Source organism: Cynoglossus semilaevis, chromosome 17 (genome assembly GCF_000523025.1).
Source record: "Cynoglossus semilaevis isolate Cse_v1.0 chromosome 17, Cse_v1.0, whole genome shotgun sequence".
Taxonomy (NCBI): Eukaryota; Metazoa; Chordata; class Actinopteri; order Pleuronectiformes; family Cynoglossidae; genus Cynoglossus; species Cynoglossus semilaevis.
This window is the reverse complement of record NC_024323.1, coordinates 4,827,815-4,844,169: the sequence shown is the minus strand read 5'-3', so window position 1 is coordinate 4,844,169 and position 16,355 is coordinate 4,827,815. Positions and strand designations below refer to the sequence as shown.

At 37.7% G+C, this 16,355-nt stretch overlaps 1 protein-coding gene across 2 annotated transcripts in view; it reads right to left on the bottom strand.

The window, feature by feature from the left end:
• kdm8 (lysine (K)-specific demethylase 8) overlaps positions 1–16,355 on the bottom strand; it is a 123,315-nt gene that overhangs the window by 63,782 nt on the left and 43,178 nt on the right. The window lies entirely within an intron of this gene.

Here is a 16,355-nt window from a genome sequence, read left to right as displayed (position 1 = left end):
ACGAACCTGTGAATGTGAACAGAAATGAGGCTTGTACTGGTTAATATTTAATGACACCAAGTGGGTTTGACACCCAATGGCTGAATCCATTGATGCAGCAGGCACATTTAAATTAAAAGCAGTTTTTTGTTTTTTTTTTTCAATTTATAAATTAAATAAAATATGAATATGCTACTGGCTTAAAGGTTTAACTTGTTCCATTAACACTAACATGAGGAGGAAGCAGAGTAGTAGAGGGTGATCTTTTGACTAGAAATGACGAGAAAATATAATAAAATAAAAAAAAAAAAAGCAATAAGAACAAGAGACAGCTAAGGTTGAACAGTTTAGAGATAAAGGTGGAGAGGCAAACTGCGGATGTTTTGGACAAGTGCCGACGGAAGATGGACCGTCAGGCTGGAGAAAAAGAGGAAGAGCTAAGGAAAGAAACATGGATGCGGTGAAAGAGGGAATGCACTATAGACTGGTGGCGTAACAGTAGAAGAAGGAAAGAAATAGAGCAGATGATTTCTCTTCTACAAAAACACAGGATATATTTTTTTGTCTGCAAGCGGCAAGTGGATAGTTTAAATAAATCATTATATCAGCCAACCGATATTATCGGCAGATATTAGCATAATTATGTAATATCGGTGAGAATCGTTATCTGCTTTTACTCCGACAATGAAAACCCGATCATGCAATGCCTCAGTTTCTAGCAGATGATGTGACGCAGACTGTTAGTGGAATTCTTTTTAGTCGTTTGGCTGGTCTAAATAAATCTAGAGATGTCCGATAATATCAGCCAACAGATTTTATCGGCCAATATTAGCATAATTATGTAATATCTGTAAGAATCGTAATCGGTTTTTGCTTCAATAATGAAAACCTATCAATGCAATGCCTGGTATTCCCCTGCCTTTAACCCAAACGTTGCATATATCGTTATCGGAATCAAAAAGTGTTTGGACAATATCGACATATCGACGAATAGATAATATCGGACATCTCTAAAAAAAAATCCTAACAATCATTGGAATCCTGTTCATTGTTTGGTTCTAGTATTTATTGATTGCGATTTCTTTGGTTTTCTTTGTGATGACTGGTCAAGTGCTTAACTAAAATACATGCCGCAACACTACATGTTCATGGCTTCAAACAGGGCTACTGCAGCAGTCACGTGACAGGTGCTTGTTTTCCACAAAGTCATTCTTAAAAAGGAGGTGAATACAACTCATTACACAGCATCAGTGGAATACAGGAGTTGGGCTAGAGAGCAGACGGCTATTCCCATTATCCCTAATCACTGGTTTGGTCGTATCAGGAAGGGCATTCAATGTAAAAACTGTGCCAAGTCACTATGTGGAACTGCTGTGGTGACTCCAGATGAAAAGACAAGATAAGATGGCTTGGTTATCAGTGGAGTGCAAGAAGCCAGGGGGCAGTGTTGCAGACTTCTATAATGAAAAATCATCTCTTTAAGTCATTAACATTTGTCCTCCACGTGTTCAACTTCAATGCTTCGTATTGCTCTCAGCAGTGATGTTGCTGATGTGTGGCAGCTGTCTTTTCATTCTGCTCAGTTCTATTCATTTAATCTGTCTTAACATAAATGCATTTTTGAACGCATATAAACGTAGGATTTATTTTAAAATGATCATTTGGCACCGACTGTAACAAACCAGGAATTTAGAAAGTGTTAAAGTCCAGTGTGTGTCAGGAAGATCAAGTGAAGTATTCCATTAGGTTCCCATTAGTTTTTTTACCTTGACCTTGGACCAAACATGTGTTCCCTTTGGGGCTCTGAGTCTGATGCAAGGTCATGGATGTTGGCCAGGACTGAACACTAGAGTGATTCAGAGTTTGAAAAAAAAAAAAAAAAAAAAAAACCTGATATGAATCCAGAAAGTGACTATTCACCTGTTACCTTGGCAAAAAAGATAAATAAAAACATTTATTTATTTTCCAATTTCTGTTGGCCTACGAGTACAATCAGCAGCACTTGAGTGTTCAGCAGCTACATTATTGTAGATTTTAGGTGATGATTTATAACAGTAGAACACGGTACTTGTGTGAAGTATGCACTAAAACTAGGTCTCCTATTGTTTCCATTATTACCCCCCCCCCTTTGCTTTATGAAATTTGACATAAAAAATACTTCCTGTGTAGCTTAGATTTTTTTTTAACTTTTCCATATATTTGATTGATGATTAATTGGTAACTGGCAATTATCAATCATAAATACTTGTGATATTATATATAAAAAATGACATGAAGAAAGATATAATTCCTGTTTTAAATAGTTTTTACTTTTTTAATTTTAAGTGTGTGGGTTGCATTTCAACATAGTATCTGTACTGTAGTTTTTTTTCCAATGAGTCCCCTAGACCAGTGTTTGCCAAACCTTTTTTCTGGACACCCATATTTCAAAAGTCACAAACCATAGCGACCCAAGTCAATAGACATTATTCATAAACTCCTGGGAAACATGATGCAAGATGACCCCCAAAAAATGTCTTGCGACCCACCTGAGGGCCGCGACCCAGTCTTTGGGAAACACTGCCCTATACAACCCAGATGTTGGTCAATTATAGCTTAAACTTGTAGATGCCCAACTATACTTGTCTATATTCTATGGAGAAAAAATAAAATATTCCAATTTACAAACACTTAATTATGATCTGTTGACCTCGAGATATAAACCTTAACAATATCCCAATTAAGGGAAACATCCTCATTAATACACAGAACTACAATTATACTTGTTGTTCGCGGAACCAACAGAGCTCATTAGGAGCTGGACGATGCAATTATACTTTGCTTTCTCATATAGAAACACTCACTTCTTCAGTTCAATATATTGATGCGAGACAAAGATGGTGAGTTATACTGCATATATTCCCCTTGTTTATGGGAAACATTACTTGACAGTTTGCAATCAGGTAAAAAACGAAATTTTTGACGTACAACATCCAGAATTGTGTTGACAAGAAGAGAAATGAGGGTGTGACTGTGGACGAGGAGCATCATTTAACAGAGCCTCAGGCACTGTTTTCTCTCCTCTTCCAGTAAGATGCCTTTCCTGCAACTCTGCTTGCTGTTTCATTATAATGAGGCTATGGGCTAAACGTAGCCAAGCATATCAAATATCCTGGAAGCACATACTAAATAAATCATTTTATTCATTCCATTAGTGGTGGATGTGCTTCCCCTGTAAACCATCTTGTGGCCATACTGGCAAACAAGAAACAAATGTTGTGCTTCAGTCTGCCATCGCAGTTGCCGAGATCAAGAAAAAAAACAAAAAAAAAAACATTTGAGTTCTGTCTCTGCAAATTGCAAATGTTCTTCCACATTGGTTTCATGCCTTTCGTGGCGTGCTGTGCCTGCGGTCAGCATTGTTCCCGATTCAACTCTTCACATTTTCACTCCCTCCTGAATTTGTAAGACCTGACATTGAACTGAAAATTCACAAAGGCCGCGCAGATGTGGCGTGAATGAGAGGGTGGGACACGAGTCCAACAACTGAAATGAGGTCTTGATATCCGGAGCGTTTTCAGGTGACTGAAGTGCCTGTGGCTACGGGTTAAGCTAAGTTTGCAGCGGTAGGGTTAAAGGTCGGTCATAGCATAGCAGAAGGGGAGGTTCGTGATGAGAGCAGAGGCAGTGATGTTGTTTTTATGTAGTAAATGAAAAAAAATGATGAAAATTCAGTAAGGTGTGGTGATGGATTTGCATTGAATGAATGTTAAGTTAATAAGGTTAAAATTCGTCCAGACTGTTAAATATAACTGTATGTCATCGGTAGAGAGATTGTGCATGGGAGTCAAATGTACAATCATCTTTACTGTCCAAAGTAGTATCTTTTAGTCTTCCCAAGATGACCAAGATTAGGAGAGATAAAAATGGCTAAAAAAGAAAGCTAAACACAAATGAAGCTCAGCCAAACTACACATTAAATGTAGCTTAGATACAAATATAAATATACATATATATGTATATACTTCAAAAATATATAAAAACTTTTTTATTCAATATATAAACACTTGACCCTAGTGGCAGGTAAGACGGTCTCGATGCTAAGGATAGCAGGTTACAGAGGCTATACTGGAATCAAATACAACTCCTACAAATTAGCAGGCAAAGACGGAAAATTAACTACAGTCAGTTATGATTGTCAAACATTAAAGTTAGGGAGTCGAAATATACACAGACACAGGGTTAACAGGAGACAGGTGAACAGGATTGGCTAATCCATTCTAATCATAGGAAATACAAAAGAGAGGACCAGGTAGATATGGTGCATGGACACAGATGAGCGGTAAAACATAAGCTAGCCAAAATAAAGACAAAGTGAAAAAAATAAAACATCCTTACAAATGACATTTTATTTTATTTTGTTTTGTAAATTAACTTGACAAATGTTAGCCAAATATTAATTGTTTTATTTTAGTGTTATTATTTAAATGTTTTTATCAAAGCTGGAATAACCATTTCAACTGTGTATTTATTTTTTAAATATATACTATATTTCAACCAGAAGGCACAAATGTGACCTTACCCTGAGCTTGCTGAAAAGAATCTGAGCTTACGCAGCCATATTAAATGTACAGTACTGTAAATGGCACATACAGTACGTCCTTGCTGTTTGTGAATGAACTCACTGCACTGTTCCAGAAAGCCTTGTTTGCTCATCACTTATGATTTGGCTCCAGTGTTTTATTTCCGACTTGTTAAACTGCAACAAAGAGTGACTTCTTTTTATTAACTTATATTTATTTTATCTTAGTAGAAAGCTAGAAAAACATAAAAAACTCCGCATATACGCAAACTGTCTTTTCAATTTGTGCTTTTGTTCAGTGAGCACTCGAGTGTGAGCTAATGCAGTAGCCAGTGCATCAACACTTGCATGAGGAGATAGCTGAGGTGCGAGGACAGGTCCACAAAATACTAGTATTTTTATTGAGGTTATTCAGGTTGAAGGCAAACAACAAGGACGCTGCTTTTTGTTTCTTTTTTTTCCTTCAGTGTAAACATGTTCTAATCAGACTTACTACAGGTTATCCTGTGACATAAATATTGAAACACCGTGTTTGAACAAAGCTGTTTTCTCTTCCTTTTAGTTGCTCTCATCGCATGCGGTTTTCTCTGAAACCTTGTACCCTATGATACTCCCATTATATGCATCCGAAGTAGGATAGAAGCTGACTTTTATTCATAAACTCAGTAACCCAAGAGTTTTTTGTTTTTATATAAAAAAATCATATTACATGTTTTCATTTCTAGATAAAAAAAAAATGTACAATTTAAAATGTTGTAAAATGTTGTAAATTTATAACGTTCCCAAGTGATTTTAATCATGACACGCACTATATATTTCTTTCAATTTACCTGTTCTGATCAGCTTTTATTTAGGTGCATTTAGGGTCATATTTGGCTTGGGAACCAGATCAGTATCAGTGTGACAGGTCTGGGTATGTGGTGAATGAATGTTGGAAAACACTGAACATCAAGGGTTTAAATTAAAAGGCAGAAGATATCAGTTTCTACAAAGCAATATGAACATTCAGATGATAGCCATTCTGGAGATCGCTTCATACTGTAGCAAATCAGAAGAGGGTTAGCGAGAGTAAGGTTCTTGTAAGACAATCTCCCTCCTTTTTTTTTTCTCACTCTAACCATTTGAGCTTTAATTAGATTCTGTGAGCAGCACAGTTCTGTGGCAATTATTTATCAGGAATGTAATTACACAGTCCATCACATTATCCAGTACCCATCTTAAATAATGGACATCAACTCCAGACAGAAATCAGGAAGCAACTTCTTTTCTTTGATATTACACCGACTTTCAGGCTCAGTGATCACAGCACAATGTACGAAAGAATTGATGTAACCCTCAAATAATCAGCAATCTGTGCGCTTTATTAGAAAACCAGTTGCTTCTTCATCTACTTTTAGCTCCTCTCCTTATTACATTGTGAACAAAACATAAAAGTAAATATTTTATAATCTATTTCACCATAGCCATCCGCACAATTTCACCCTGCCTCTCTTTTTTTTTTTAATCAGCGGCGTATGTGATTTTGTGTTTATGATGTTATAGAGAGTAGTACACTTTTATTGAACTGCTGCAGCTTCCATTTCTCTTAAGTTAACCTCACTGACGCAGGAATCTTTCCGCACCGTCCTTCCAGCCAACCCCGCCGGTGTTAAAGCAGGGCTGGGAATTAGGGGTGAGGTGGATTTGGATATCAGCCTCTAACAAGAGTAAAATAAATATTTGAGCTTCTTTGCTCCCTACTTATCATAACCGTCCAGCAACATAATGGACTTCAAGGACTTTGAGTTTGTTTGGCTGGTAATATTTGTCAAACTTTAGGTTAGCTTTGGCTACTTTTTAGCTAACCGTTAGCTCTTCTTGTAATCTAGTTGTTGTTTGTTTTGTAAATATGTTTATAATTCTAACTGGAATTTTAAAAAAAAAAACTTTTTTTTTTTATTTTTTGTTTTACCTATTACAGCAGGTACTTGGTTTAGAACATTACTGGAATACCAGAATATGATGTTAAACTAATGTACATCTGGATATTGGAGAAACAACGTGCTGGATTTTATAGACAAGTTTGTTTGGCTTGTTAACCATTAGCTCTTCTTGGTTGTCCTCTAGTTGTTGTTTTAATATGTTGTAAAATTCTATGCAGTATTCAAAAGACCCCACATTTTTTAATTGTTTATTTTGCTTGTTTCACCTATTACTGCAGGTCCTCGGTTTACAACGTCCTCGACCTACAGTGTTTCATGGTTATATCGCCATGTGGCATAAATTTATTAAAAAATCTTGTTCCATCATTCCCCACCCGTCACCCCTGTCGATGAAAATGAAGAAAGAAAATATATATTTGGTAAAGCATAGACCAGCAGAATAGGGTTTCTTTTTCTCCCTTTCATTCTTTTCTTCATATTGCGCATCTTTACATGCAGGTGCTGAATAGGCCGTGCCTTGTGCAGGTATTTGTCTACTCTGTGGCAGGGCCAAGGGATTAAAGAGGCAAGCACTGTGTTGCCATGGTTTCCAGTTCAGCTCTGTCTGCCTTCAACACTGAAGAGAGTTTGCTCTTTGCTGACCATCAGAATCACACCAATCACAGGTGGGAGAGCTAAAAATTATCAAAAAAAAAAACAACAAACATTCTATGGAGGCAAACATTGTGAGTCATTTTACAGTACACTGTACAATGGCCCTAATGTGTACAGCGATATCTGTTGAGACTTTGTGTGTGTGTACGGAACATTCTTGTTGTTTTTCTTAAAGACACCATCTGTCCTGTTCCCTGAGATATAATGTTAATATTATACCATTATTGCCTCCCATATTTTACCCTGTGTTTGCCAAGTGTTTTTAATTAATGTCTGAAACCCATACAATATTTTTGGCAATATGAAATATTTTACACCTCCTCTGTTATACTTTTGTCTGGTGAAGATAAACATACAGCATAAAGAAGCCGAATGTTTTGTTTTTGTTGTTGTTAAAGTTTGTTCATGAAGTTCATAACTTTACTTTTTAGTTGAATTTCTTTTTTCAATGATTTTCCCTAGGTTATCAAATACATATTTATACATTTGGGTTTTTTGTCAACATTTGTCAAACTCAAGGCTCACGGGCCAAATAGGGCCAATCATCACATATTACGTGGCCCACCAGAGCTTTAAATGTCTATGGTTGTCTTAATGTAAGCCTATAGTAAAGTCAAAACTTATATTTACTGGTTAAATGTAGTGGTCAAATGTTGTGTTTATAACATATGTATGTTGAGTAATTCTCATTTTTAATTTACCATAAACTATCTATCTATCTATCTATCTATCTATCTATCTATCTATCTATCTATCTATCATGTATGTCAATTCCATTACCTGCCTCCCAGCATTCTGGTCAATGGAAATATAATCATTTCCATCATGTCCCTGAGGAGAAAAAATGATGGAAGGCGCTTTCACAAAAGGAATCATTGACATTGATTGTATTTGTAAGAATAGTCATATTTTACTTCTGAGATCCCTGTCTTACTGCATGGCATTTAGAGACAAAGTCAGTCAGTGTCCAGTTCTGTTTTTCTGTGTCATCAATGTTGGTGATTAGACATCTAATTTAAGTTTTGCCTTTTGGTAAATAAACAACTTTTGGGCGTTTTGCCTTTTGGTAAATAAACAACTTAACTGGAGGTTAACGTATTGGTAAATCTGACTCTGAAGGAGTCGGTGCCTCACCGCATCAGTAAATTAGACAACAAGCTCGGTTGGATGTTATGTGATTAGCAAATAAACCGAAATTCCTCCTGAGCAAATATGAACAGACAGAATCATTAGAAGATTGTGTTGTTTAGACTCAGGGGTTCTGGAGAACCGATAGTTTGTTTGTTTTTCCTTCAAATAATCTCAGTTTCTTAGAAAGTCCACCACGTCAGATAGACTCATCCTGCAAAGGACTCATCCTGCTAATTCTTCATGGGACTTTATTAGTAGAGATTTAACTTAGTTTTTTTATCTTAAATTTATGTCAGAACTAAATTAAAAGCAGTGCTTTCTGTTAAACATTAGACTCTAAATCTTAGCATCTACTTTCACGGCTTTTAAAACACACCTAGGTAATAGTCTCTTTTTTGGTATAAGGACTATTTGGTCCATCTGCTAAAATTGAATGTATAGCACGTTTGATCCCACTGCCATGACTTCCCTTCCATCTCCTTGGGCATCTCAGCCTTTTTTTAAACAGTTCACAGTGTAGCCTTGAAAATGTGCACAGCTTCAGAACCGGTTCCATATCCTCAAGGACGATAAATATTGGATAATTTAAAAAAAAAAAAAAAAAAGGGGGGGAAGAAAGAAGACAGTTTTACTTTTCCTTTCTGTCAAACAGTGGTGGGTTTGAAACAGATGTGGACGGAGGTGCAGCACAGAAACCTGCAGCAATCAGGGGAAATTATAGTGGAAGTATATTTTCCTGGGCAGCAGCTAAAGGAACAAGGCTGTGAAGCAGCTGATCCTATTTTCACTGCAGCTCTGACTGCAGGCGGTACAGATCATCCTTTGGATGAGAGTAAGCAAGTTTGCAGTCCATTCACGCAATAATAATCACAGTTGGGTTAAAGGAGGAGTACAAAGAATTTGTGGAGTAATAAACACAAAACAAACAGTAATAAAAATAAAATAAAATAAAAAAAACCATCCCAAGAGGTGAAAAGGAAGCAACAGGGAGGTGACTAGGTTTCTGTTGGTTGAGTGAGAGCAGGTTAGTGTTGTTAGCCTGAAGCTAAACCCTTATGACAGGGGTGTCAAACATACAGCACTGATGTCTGAGAGTTGTTTAGATTTAGAGTTCTGACATTAGTCTACCATTAGCTTTATATAAAAGCAGGTCAAACACAATTACCACTAAATTACCAATGCAGTAAGTTTCTGGCATTTCACAGCTCTTGGTATGTGAACACAAAGAAGATATTTTATTTGAATTTGTTCAGAGAGGTCAGTGTTTCTTCAAGGAAGAAAACCAGACACTAGTCCAGGAGGTGGAGAGTCACATGGACTGAATAGGCTGCCAAGAACAGATGGCATTTCTTTTTTATTAAGGTTAATTTCATAAAGAGGTGTCTGTCACCATGGTTATCTAATCATAACAGCATAAAGGCACGCCGTGTGTCTTTGTTCTGCGGTTTGTTAGTTTGGTTTTATACTTTTCCATTTATCTTTCCTTTTCACCCTCAGGTTTTCCACAAGGACAGAAGGTTTTTCCCCTCTGTTGTTCCCTGGAGCTCCTCCAGTGGATCCCAGAGACAACCCTAAGGCTTGTACTGTTTTCTAGCTCTGAAGAGGAAGTCTGTCACTTCCACTGCAGGAGAAATGGCAGGCAGGATAAAAAAAAGTTTGGAGAGGGAGTTAAAACACAAACTTCCCTGCACTACTTTTCTTTTTATTAAGTCATTTAATTTTTTAAACTCCATACCATAACTTAATAACAGCCTCCACCAGAGTTTTCTAAAACACCGAAATACAGCAATGTACCCTGAACAGCCATAGGTGGAAACATGCCAAACTCCTACGACAGTGTTTGTTTTGACTCACTGAAGCTGCCTCACTTTAACCCTTTTTTCAATACAGGAGCAACAATTTTACAGTTTTTTTTTCTTTCTTTAAGGTCTGCAAAACTGCACTGAGTCTGGCTCAACTCATTACAGACTTGACAAATGTGGAGGAGACAGCGAGGACCGAGGTGAAATGGAAACCGAGCTGCTGTCAACATTTAAAAATCTGCTGTGTGTGGCACAAGTTTGGATTTTTCGACAGACGAAGAAAAAAGGCGGAAAGACAACTGACATGAAAATTGCAGGGACTGCGAGAGAGAGATCTGCGTTAGAGGGAAAAACACAAGGAACAAAACTCAAGAGTTCCCTACAACACTGTAGCTGTTGTTTTTTTAAGGGTCTATATGTTGGTTCAATAGAGCATTCTGGGCAAAAATACAACTGGATACGCTAACCACCGCTAAAAATGAACCACTTCTAGCTTGTCTTGTGGCCCCCAGTTTTTACACCACCTTCCAGATACAACCCAAATGTCAACCCTAGCTTGATGTACAGGCAAACATGCTAACTAATTGCACCACAGAGAAAAAAGGTTGGCGTCCGATCACGGGCAAAATGCTATGCTAATTCCAACTTTTAAAGCCCTAACATTATTTTCTCTGTCTTGCTCAAAAGGTTAGTTGAGACAAAAGGTAATTAAGAAAACCTTTTATTTGACAATGCTAGGATGCAACAGAAGGCTAATTAGCTAAATGTTACCCGTCCTTCCTCTTCTTCTTTTAACTGTACCCTTTACAGGTCAACCACAGCGGATTATCTGCCTCCATCTTAGCCGACCTCCTGCTTCCTCTTCCATCCAAAACCCACAAAAAAATAAAAAGAAAGTGAAGCAGAACTAGCAAAAGTGTCGCGTAAAGTGTAATCAGGAAACAGACAGGCGCCAAATGCCGGAGAGACAACGATGTGGTGCAGAAAGTCTATTGAAACAAAGTTTGAATTAATTTCCAATTCATCCAAAGGGAAAATCGAGGGAATACGGTGCAGGCAGGCACCAGGGAGAAAACAAGGAAAGTCACGAGTTGACCACGAGGTGGAACAAAGGAACGACACATGCGATGAACAATAACAACCCAACAAAGACGAAGAGTCCGGGAGAGAGGTATTTATACCCAGGACACCAGGTGACACCAGTTAGACTGATTAACAGGGAACCGCAGGACACAGGCGAGGGTGATGAAACTAATTAACCACTGCGAAACGGACAGGAGGGAAGAGAGACACAGACTTTTTCGTTTTCTTTTAGTCTTTCCATGTGTTATCTTCAACCCTTGTCCAAAGTCTTGAGGTTGATGTCTGATAATGTCGGTCGACCGATATTATCGGCCCGATATTAGCAAAATTAACTAATATCTGTAAGAATCGTTATCAGTTTTTTCTCCGCTAATGAAAACCCGATAACGCAATACCTGGGATTTGCCAAATGATAATCTGCCATAAAAATAGCTTTGGGCAAAAAACGGCTGCACATGAAAGTGAAAGTGAATAGTGGTCACCGATGCACAGCTCAGCACTGGACACAATAAAATGTCGCATCTGCCTTTAACCCATCACCTTAGTAAGCAGACAGCACCTAACTTCCTTAACTACCAGGTCACCACTTGCCCACTTTATCGGTATCGGATGATATCGGAATCGGAAGTTAAGTGTTTGGCTAATATCGACGTATGGGATGGTGGCAAAAAGTTCATATCCGACATCCATATAAATTCCAAAAAGACATGCTTTGGTCTCATAATCGACTGGACATCAGACCAATGTGTACCCCACACGTTAGCTGAGTCTAGCTCTAGCTCCCCCTGCCTTACAACTGAATTAAAGGATAAGCAGTATAAATAACAGGTGGGATGATTTGCAACACGTATAATAAGCTACGAGATGATACTAATTTACCTCAAAGACCCTCATAAGAAAACATCCATAAAATATAACGCAGCAATCGAACAAACAGAGACAAATTATCCCGTCCAATAAAAAGGTCAAAAGCTTTATTAGTAAATTAGAGAGCAGAATAATCGGAGCTCATCTGTCAAAGGAAGTGCTTCAGGTACTGTACTGTTGAGAGTGCAGCAGCATCGTGCCAAATGGGGCTCTGCATAGTTGCATCTGTGCACATGAACCCTGCTGCCACTGAGGCTCTGTTGAACTTTAAAAATAACAAGTGCTGCAGTGTGCAGAAATGCTGAAGAAGACCATTTGTGTCTACGCACTAATGATTTGTCTTTGACTTGTGCTGTTGAAAAGCTTGTCTTAACTTTTCTTTTGCCACAGCATTTCCTATTGAAACACTACACATTTCTTCTATTCAGCCATAAAGGTGTAATTTCACCTTGATATGTTTGATGGAGAACTTTAATACTAAAAAATCTGGAAGACAATAAAATAAATGTGGACATTTATTCGTCCTAGTATTACTTAATACTATTAACAGTACATTCAGTATCGAGTATATCGAAGAGGAAGGTAATGATGAAGCTACATTGGATGGATACGAGTCTCGGGGGTGATTTGTGACATAAGAATAGCAGCAAGGAATATTAAGGGAAAGGGAATATTAATAGGACAGTAGTAAGATCTGCTATGATGTATGGTTTAGAGCAGAGTTGGCCAACCAGTCCACCATGAGCCACAATTTTTACTGTGGTACTGCAAAGAGTCACATAACATACATGGACCCTTAAAAATAATAATAATAAAAAAAACTCTCCTACTCTGTTAAAAGTGTCCTGTCTTCAACTTTATATTTTTGAGTTCAAGTTTTATCCCTCCAAGTCATTAGCTTCAACAATACGTGAGAATCGCGTATCGTTAAAAAAAACTTGACATGAACACAAGAGCCGTATGCGGTTCCCGAGCCACAGGTAAAGTCTGAGAGGTGAGGTGGAGATGGTTTGGAGGAGAGATAGTAAATATATTGGACAAAGGATGTTAGAGATGGTGTTGCCAGGAAAGAGGAAGACCTCAGAGGACGCTGAGATAGTAAAAGCACAGTAGGCAGGTCCTTTATTTACCCATTGAAATGCAGTATGTTTGCATTTTCTGTCTATGTATTTCTAAAAAATGTAGATTCATTTCAAAACTCATAGAAGCACAGAAGATTTAACAGAAATTTAAACAGCTCTATGTTCTATAACGTGTCCAGACTAAACCTGGACATAAACCATATCTTCATCTGGCAGTAATAACCATCATCACGAACAGACATTATTCGGAGGGATATAAAAAATAAAAATCAATTCACGTTAATGTTTCAACTCAAAAGTGCCCTCATTATTCGCGGTATTGATTTACACTCATCAGAAGAAAAATCAAACTGTGAGCTATTGAGAGCTGCTGTATACTCCGAAGTCAATAAAGCCACCGCTGCGGCCACAATAGAGACATTTAAAGCAACAGGAGCTCAATTAAAGGAAGTCTTCATCATTTCCCAGAACATCTTGATGAGCTACCTTGCATAAGCTTGTACTGTTGCCGAGTGACTGATGTTTCCATATTTATTTTTTTTTGCAGAATACAACATTTGGCTGCCAGAAAAACAATCTTCCATAACTGGTAGAAATCTAAGACTGATGTTTCCATATTTATTTTTTTTGCAGAATACAACATTTAGCTGCCAGAAAAACAATCTTCCATAAATGGTAGAAGTCTAAAAGTAAAAAGTGTTTTTTTTACCAACATCGTCATAATTGCTTCATGTAATGGGTGGTAACGTTACTCTACGTTTTTTTTTTTTTTTTACCAACATCGTCATAATCGCTTCATATAATGGGTGGTAACGTTACTCTACAGCGACATAGCATTCACACAAAAACACACCAAACCACTCACCAGGGATGTCCGATATTATCGGCCGACCAATATTTGCATTATTATGTAATATCGTGTTAAGAATCGTTATCGGATTTTCTATTTCTATTTCTAAAACTGTTTTTGAAAGTCACTAGATGGCAGCATTGCAGCTCATTTCATGAATCTAGGTGGGGGGTTTTCTGTCCCCTATGGGGGCAAGTGTTTGCACAATATCGGCATACCGGACATCGGGAAAAAGTAATATCGGACATCCCTACGACTTACCATTGCTATCAGGTGCCAACGAAGGAAAAACACGAGTGGCTACGTGAGGAAAGCATCATCCTGGCGGAGGATGAAACTGTCACAAAGTCAAGTGTAGACATGCGACACATCTCACCGGGAGATGATAGAACACTTGATTGCTGTGTTCTCTCCATTAGCAGAAGCTACGTCAGTAATGCATGGAGCGTTACATAGTCACCGCTGGACATGTGTGTCTAATATACAGTGTGTGTATATATTTCTGTCTGGCACAATGTTTAATTTACCTGCGTCAGCACAAGGCGATGAAACGGACGCAGGAGTCACTGACTAGCTCTCAAGCAGAGCATTGTGATGTTAATGAAAAGCAGCAGGGGAATTTAAAAGATTTGTATAAAAACAACATTACAGCCACAAGATGTCAAGGTACGCCCCCTCCTTTGGTGCCTTTATTCAGACAACAAATTTTACTTTCAAACTTCCACCTTTCTTGCTCCCCCAAACATCCACGGGCTGACAGAGGTAATATAAGGCCAACCTGCTAAATTCTCAGGGCTCGTCCTGATGTCTTGATGAGTTCATTCTTCACAAAATCATTAGGGTTCAAATGTTAATGTCCACATTAAGATGCTTTCACGAAAACCCAGCGCCGAGCTAAAATTATGTGTCACTGACGCGGTAATTTCCCAGGATACTTGGGAAAACGTATATTTGAATTAGGTTTTTTAACAACTTTGTGGCTTGATTTATCTCCATTAGACACTTTTAATGGATGGAGGAAAGGGGAGGAATGACGTAAAAATAAAGCAAACACACATAAACGGGATAGTTCTCAGTGAGCCCTCAGGTTTCCGAGAAGTTGTAGTGGAAGTACTCTGCTGAAAGGATTTAAAATGAGCAAAGTTCACGGCAGTGAAAATGTCCAGGGACCGGCTCCGAAATTGGACGAGTAAAGCCGTAACAAGTCGGTAATGCTGTGCTTATCATGCAGTTTGTAATAATTATGTTAATATATTCAGAACTAGTATCAATGTACACAGAATGTGTAAAGTATCCAAAGTACATTTAATGAGTAAACCTGCTCAACCACTAAGTCTCCCCTGTTATACTCGAGACTGCAGTTAAGAGGCTAACAGAGGCAGTGTACGTATTTTAACAAATTATTCGGTCCGTACAAAATACACGGCTCAGGTAATGTTCGACGTCCAATACTTTGACAGACTACATTTAAGCTTTTATTAAGCTTTCAGAAGGAATAAAATGAATAGTGAGCGCCGTTCATCGTGTTATCTGTCTGAAGAAACGGGAGTTTTTACAGCACTGATAAAACTGCTGCAGCAGGCTGTGAGTCAGACTCACCACCCAGAGCATTGCTCAGATGTGTGATATGTTTAAATAATAAAAATAATTAGGAAAAGAACTTGCAGAAGCTGGTAAAAACTATGACATGCTCTAAAAAATATATAAATAAAACGACGCTACAAGCTAGATGCTAAGTATACTGTAACCTTTTCAGAAGGAAAAAAGGGTTTTGGTCTCATTAAATCCAATGATGTGCCTAAACCACAGCTTGGACATGGGGAGATGAGGTGTATTAGGGTACTAGAATTGAGAAAAAAACAAAACATATTTTTGTTGGGTTTTTTTTTTGTTATGCTTCATTAAAAAAACAGAAGAAAAACTGCAAACACCACTATACTGCATTTAATTGGCAAGTAATGCCTTATGCCTTATGAATGTAATATTTTCAACATTTTGCTGCATAAAGAAGATTGTATCCAGAGTTTTTATTTTTAGATTACTGTTTTTCAACCTATGTGTGATTTCATTTACCAAGATACGAGTACCAGTTTCCAGTTTGGGCGAATAGCTATACTTATATGGGTATTATTAGATTTCTACTTTCCAAATTACTCAGGGTTTTTTTTAAATGTGGGAAGTACTTTCCAAATTACTCAGGGTTTTTTTAAAATGTGGGCTGCTTTCCTCCAACAAAAATTGGAGGAAATATAACAGAAAAAATGAGAAGAAAAAAAATCGAATTATTTGTATGTCTTTTTTCCTTTTATAACCTTTTGTCCAGAACTGTACAATACGTAAACCGCCATCATCGCCGGATTCTCACGTTTCCAATGGTACTTGAAAGCACCTCTTGTGACATCAGCAACATATATATAAGTGCAA